Source organism: Sylvia atricapilla, chromosome 4 (genome assembly GCF_009819655.1).
Source record: "Sylvia atricapilla isolate bSylAtr1 chromosome 4, bSylAtr1.pri, whole genome shotgun sequence".
Classification (NCBI taxonomy): domain Eukaryota; kingdom Metazoa; phylum Chordata; class Aves; order Passeriformes; family Sylviidae; genus Sylvia; species Sylvia atricapilla.
In genome coordinates this window covers 1,238,617-1,246,002 of record NC_089143.1, presented here as the reverse complement: position 1 = coordinate 1,246,002, position 7,386 = coordinate 1,238,617, and positions in this window count along the sequence as shown.

Here is a 7,386-nt window from a genome sequence, read left to right as displayed (position 1 = left end):
GCCCGGCCCCGGCCCGGCCCACACAGCACCGCCCGGCCCGCGCAGCCCTACACAGCCCCGGCTCAGCCCCTCACCGCCCGGCCCCGGCCCGGCCCGGCCCACACAGCACCGCCCCGGCCCACACCGCCCGGCCCACACCGCCCCACACCGCCCCGCATCGCCCGGCTCAGCCCCGGCCCACACCGCCCGGCCCACACCGCCCGGGCCAGCCCCACACCGCCCGGGCCAGCCCCACACCGCCCCCGCCCGGCCCAGCCCCACACCGCCCGGCCCAGCCCCGGCCCACACAGCCCCACACCGCCCGGCCCACACCGCCCCACACCGCCCGGCTCAGCCCCGGCCCACACAGCCCCACACCGCCCGGGCCAGCCCCACACCGCCCGGCTCCCCTCCCCTCCGGGCCGCCGCACACAGCGCTCTCCCCCCCGCCTGTGCGGCAGCGGTACAATTTCCCCATCTCTCGCCTCGCGACACGCAGCCAAAGCACGCCGAGCTTGGCTTTCTGACCACACAGGGTTTCCCTCGCTTTGGTGTGTATAACGTGGCAAAGGTTATGCCATGCTGGCCAACTACATAAAGATTTCTCCTTGTTAATTGAGTTTTCCCCTGAACTACCCCTGTGCACATCAGCGATCTTCCCCAGCACGGTGCCAGGGCAGAACAGACTGCCAGCTGCAGGTATATACCAGCTCCAGTGATCCTCTACCTCCATTCATCTCTAGCTCTAAAAACTCGCGTCTACACACTTTGCAGAAAGCCTTTCTTAAAGGAGGAAGCAGATCTTGCTCATAAGCAAGAAGAAAACACAAGAAGGAGAAAATAAAAAGGCAACATTAAATGTGCTGAAAATTAGGACTGAAAAAGCAAGGCATGTGAAGCCTCGGCTTACAGGAAAACCAACATTTAAATGACATTTAAAGTTTCACGAGCAAACAAAATATTACTCGCTAAGAAAGGCGTATAGGAAATGCCTGGTATTTGTTCTCTGATAATTTTTTTTAACCTGTTTGGTAAGAAAAGTTCCGCATTCTTCAAAGCCCCGTTCTGTGTCAGTAAATCATTAAGAAACTGCATGTGTAATAACAATTTTCCTTATCCTTAACAAGCACTGCTCTATAGGAGCAGGTTGTCCAACATCTCAGACACATACACAGTAATGGCCCTATGTCAAGAAAAACTTATCCAGGCAGGTGAAATCTAAAACAGCAAGTTACGTCCTGGTTAAAAAAAATAAAATTTTAACCTTCCACTCTGTCCTACATTTATTTCCTGAGTGCAGAGACTAAGAGCAAAAGTTAAATTCTTTTTTGGAAGGCTTTTCTATCATTGCAACAAGATTCAGTTGTTGGTCACCCCCACATCCTACCACCATAAAACCCCACAGTATCATTTGCATTTCTGTAAACCAAGCCCTTTCTTCCTTTCCAAGCAACACAATGAGAATTATATGGATAAAATAACTGTGAAGGAGTATATTATTAGTATTAATATTATTTCCATCATTCTAATTTGGAACTGGAGAGAACTATATCAAAGGACAGGCCAAAAGGCATTCAACTGGAGGAGTTTAGAAAAGTCAATTAAGAGAGAAAAATGCTAACTTTATTGTCTGTCATCCATGCCGTGAGATCTCTTTAACAGATGATTCAAAGTCTATTTCATAGCCATGGCCCCTGATAGAAAATATTTATTATGCATTGCTCCCTTGCCAACAATGTATAATATCCTAATCTCTAAAAGACTGGCTGACTTGTTGTCTGAAATAATTAATTTTCTCAAATTTCCCATCTTGACGTGTTCTTTACTATTTTGGAAGCATTCTTTGTTACAATACTTAACATCCTAACCACATCATGCTCTCATGACAAGATCTGTTTTCTCTTTTCAGCTACCATTTACAGCTGGGGCAGTTAAACCTGGAGGAAAAGGAAAGCTCAGGAGTTTATCACTCTCTACAACTACCTGAAAGGAGTTTGTAGCCAGGTAGGTGTTGTTGTCTCCTCCCATTGTCATAATTTGCCACAATGCCAAGCAGGGAGTGGCAGGATGAGCAGAAATAACCTCAAGTTGTGCCAGAGGAGGTTTAGATTGGATATTGGGAAAAAATTCTTCACTGAAAAGGTGGCCAAGCACTGCAATAGACTGCCTACTAGGAAATAGGAAATATTTCCTATTTCTAATAGGAAAGTGGTGGAATCACCAACCCTGAGAGTGTAGGTGTGGCACTTGGGGACACAGTTTAATGGTGAACACATCAGTGCTGGATTAATGGTTGGACTTAATGATTTAGAGGTCTTTTCCAACCTTCATGGTTCTCTTTATTCATTTCAGTCATATTCTCGCCTTCTGCTTGTTTGTCTGCCCCACACTTGGTTTGTAAAACCAAGAGATTATTATCTGTATGCCAGATTTATATAAAATTTCGATGTGAGAGTACAAAAAAAATCAAACTGTAATTTCTTTCTAATATAAATGTGGAAATACATCTGTGGGGAAAAACCAGATTTTGAAATCACACCAATCTTTCTTAAACTGGCCTGGAACAATTAGCATGGGAATCTATTTCTCATTAGTGAACAGAAGGCATAACTCCACAAATCCAGCCTGCTCAGATCTTCCTCTGCAAAGGGTCACTCTCAGCACAGCACCCACCTGTCACAGGCATTTCCTTGGAAGTGAACAGACACTCCTGGTCAGTGTCGTGTTCACTGAACAGACTGTACAAGCTTTGCTGCAAACAACACTGAGAAACTGTCACTGCACAAAATGGTTCTTGCACACATTCACCAGCTAATGCTGCTTCATCTTTGGAGCAAGCAAGAAGCAGACATGACATGACTACTTTCCACATTGATAGTGTACAACATTCCACACATGCATCACAGTACTGTAGCTGAATATTTATATCAAAGAAAATACTGAATTCATAAGAAATAAACACTTTTTTTTTCCCTCTAGGTCAGTAGTCATCCGTCCAACTTGGTTGCAGTCAGCCATGGTAAGCTCTCTCTCTCTATTGCTTCACAAAACACATCTTTTTCAAGATTGAGAGGATGCTTAGGAAGCTCACTTTCACTCTTGTAACAACTTCAGTGACCACAAACAGGTCTAACAGACAGTATTAAATAGCAGCAGCAGATCACAGAGGAGGTTGTACTATCTGAAGACTGCTGTAACAACTGTGCCAGGGCTGAGCATTCTTACACTTGGTTAATGCAGCAGCACCAAATTCTTCCTTCAGGAGTGTCCTTTTGTGTGACATATCCACAGCTCGTGAAAGCAGTCAGTTTGGCTCAGCATTTAATCACTTATTGCAGCAATACTAAGAAAATCCAGGTAGATGGCAAAAATGCCTGTCCCTGCTTAAAATCACTGTGCCTCAGCTTTCTCAAAGTCAGGCTCATTGTGGCATATCTTGACAAATCATCCCTGGAATAGTTTAGCTGAGGTAACTCCAGAAGGTGCATGTAAATGAAATAGAATCGTGAGAAATTTAATAGAACATTCCTCTAGTGTTCTGCAGAAATTTTAAGGCAGCTATGTTTGGCTTGTTTGTTTAGAAATGGCATGGCTTATTATAGAGAAGGAAAAAGAAAACCTGCCTTGAAAGGTAATGTGGTAAATGTTGACCTTCTTAGCTTCCAGCAACACATCTTTGTCATTACTGTTACTGAGCATGCCAAAGGCTTGACAGCTAGCAAAAATACACTCCAAAAATTATAGCACATCCCTATTGGTAAGTGTCACTCCAGGCCTGGAGATTATTTGTAAAAATACACTCCAAAAATTATAGCACATCTCCATTGGTAAGTGTCACTCCAGGCCTGGAGATAATTTGCAAAAATACACTCCAAAAATTATAGCACATCTCCATTGGTAAGTGTCACTCCAGGCTTGGAGATAATTTTCATTTTGCTCTCATGTCTGTTAATGAGCACTGCCAGAAGTGTTTTGGGACTTCCAGTCATCTGGTTGTTAGTCAACATATGAAGCACTGACTATATCTGAAGCATGAAAATACAAATCTTGATCAGAGTTTTTCCCTGAGAGTGTTTAATCATTGTCCTGATTGTCCCTTTCCTTTTACAAAGATGTCACTTACTGTCTTTGAAGCTATGTAGGGGTTACTGATGCTTTAATGCTCAAACTACCTTGGGAGCATTCATACAGTTGAATTCTATATCTTTTTGGCCTGACCAAATTACCATAATTTGCCACAATGCCAATTTTCTTGGTATATTGCTAAAATTCCGTTTATAAATAAATATAAAAGCCTCACTTGGTTCAAAAAGAAGGTAGCATTGGAATGAAAACATGAAGGTTTCTCTGTGCTTGCTTACATCAGCATTTACAGTTTGTCAGTCCTCTGTGGCAGCCTCCTGCTCAGAGGGCTCACTAGGTGCACTCAAAATCACCTATAAAATCACCTACATACCCAAGACCTGCTTCCCCTAAGGGTCAAGGTCTTCATTTATTGTTATTGCATCTGGAGAGAAGAAAAATAATAAAGAAGTGAATGTAATTCTTTTCTTAAATCACTAACACTAAAAGTAGGGCATCATTTTTAACACAGACTCAATCTGTGTGCACACAACACAGCATCTCAGGCAGCTCTCTGTAGTACATAAACTTAAGTGCAATGCCTCTTACTAGACATTTTCATATTAAATCCTGAGACAGATTTAAAGCTTTTCCAACCATGATCTGTGCTGAGTTCTGTTGCTACCTTTATAAAACAAAGTAAGGATAAACTAATTTTAAGGACAGGCTTATTCGTATGTAGTGATTTTATTCTTCTGCAAACTTTAGAGGCTTTATAATTTTGAAATGCATTCAAGATGGCATGAGCTTGCAAAGTATTATATATATAATTTTTAATCTATTTGTAATTTTGATTCACTGGAAAAATGTAACTGCAAGTATAATTCTTGGTTATAGGAAATATAAACAATTTCTGAGTGCAAGATACTATAGAAGTAAATCTGACTTTTTAATATAGATTATCAATTCAACCTTGAGAAAAATTCTATCATCTTAATTAACTGAAATAATAAAGAATGCTAATTAGTGTCTTAGAGAAGGTGTTTTATTTCTTTGGATCTGATAGGAGGCATTTACTGCTGCAGGATCAAGTGTCTGAACAGACAGGGAGAGACTAGCACCCTAACAAAACACTTGGAAGTGATCCACAAGACTTGCCCTGTGTATTCTTTTTATGTAAATTTGGAAACCCAGTAATTTTATTTTTTTTTTAATCAGACTTCTTTCAGCAGCATAAACGTCATAGAGATTGAAACACATTTTCCCTTCTGTTCATTGATCCCTGAAGAAAATTGCACATATAATGAATCACTGAATACAGGTGCAGAACTTTATCCTCTTGGAATTACAAAAAAAAAAAATCAAAAAACAAAAATAATACTAAATGTTGTGTGGTGACAGTTCTATAGCATGGAGTGAAGCAATGCAATTGTAGGGAGATTTCAATCTGCATATGCTCAGGCATACTAAATACTCTTTTCCTTCCTCTGTAACCCTAAATACCCATGGCTTGAGATGTCAAGATATGTCATATCACTAAAATATGATGTAGCCAAAGAGATCTGAGGACCTGAACGTTTTCATCTACTCTTGCTATAGTGTGACTTCCATGGTGATGTACTGAAAAACAAAGTAACGACCCTTTATTTATCCCACAACTCCTTTCCTAAAAACCAGGGAGAGAGAACATGCAAATAAAAACCAAGCAGTTGCACAATAGCACTGCTCAGCACCTGCATGCAATATCCCTTTGGCCAGATCTCCTGGCCATGCTCCCTCCCAGCCTTTTGTGCTCTTCCTCCCTGGCAGAGCCTGGGACACTGAAAAGTCCTCGACTTGGGGTAAGCACTGCTTGGCAACAACCAAACCTCAGTGTGTTATCACCATCATCCTCATGCTGAATCCAAAACACAGCATCTGCTCAGGGGACAGAAGCAGAGTGAGGATGTAAAAACCATCACGTGCCAACTTCTGAACATTATGAGCATGTGTCTTCGAGTGAAGGACTCAAATGAGCCCAGAAATGCCCACACTTGTTGTCCATGTAGTGTACACACGTGCACAAGTGCACATTCACACCACATCCAAACTTTTCCAACAAGACTGGAGCGACAGTGAGAAAAGACTGATTGGTTCAGTCCCAAGTGTTTTGTGAGACAAGAAATCTCTAATTCCTTTAGCGTTTGACAAAACTAACAGGAATGATGTCATCACTGAAAAGGCCACAAATTTTCACCAAACTATTGCAGTGTTCAAGAATCTTCTTCCTTACCAAAAATATTGATGAGGAAAAGAAAATGCCCATTATGAACCCAAACTTTCACTAAAAATGTGACTCCATGAACAATGTACGCTGAACTCTACATTAACAAACAATTAAAAAGAAACAGTCCCCTAACTAACAACATTTAGAGGAGTTCACAACAGTTAATAGACTGAGGGCCCTTCCTCTTCTTTTCAGGGTTGACTTAATAATCCTGCTTATTGAGCACTGGATAAGAAATAAAACGTTTAGCCCTATACACTATTAGGACAACTTGTTGGTAGTCGTGGAAATCAGAAAATTTAGCATATCTTGGAAAGAAAGAAAGAAATTAGGGCTAGATTTTCACTATTTTGGACTCTACTCGTACTGTCATTGCTATCAACTTGTCAGTATGTAAGAAAAAAATACTGACATAAAATGGATCCTTTCCTTTATTAACCAATTACTCATAGTTAGATTAATTATCAGTGAAAATACACTGGCCATCGACATCTTCTAAATCATTTTAAACAGCAATAAAACTTGCCATGAAGGAACTTTATTTAGGTAAGCAAAAGCTTCCTGTATATAATTCCTATATTATCATATTCTGTGACTCACAAATTCTAATCTCAACTCTAAGCAAAGAATACTAAGGTTTTCAATATTTAATTAAGATGCTTCTTCTAAAAGCTTAAGTGAAACCATCTAATTAAAAAAATGCTAATGTGGAGGTATAGACTTTCCCTGTCAAAGTGATGTATCTTATTCCTTCTTCTACCTCTTTCTGGTTTGGTTTTGGTTTTTTGAAGACAGACAATACCTTATCGGTATAACCTTTACAGCTATGAATAAAATATTTGAAATGCCACCATGCATACAAAAGATTAAGTTAGAGATAATTAGGTGATATCAATTAGAAGTGCTTCAATACCAAGTCAAAATGAGTATTTTGCTGGACACAAATCCTTCATCCCAATACAATCAGATTGTTTTAAGAGTGAATTCCATCCCTTAATTTTTTTTAAATTATGTAACTCATAGGAATTTTACTTGCCTTTATTTTGGTACTGAAAAAGCAACTAGGGGAAAACTACAGG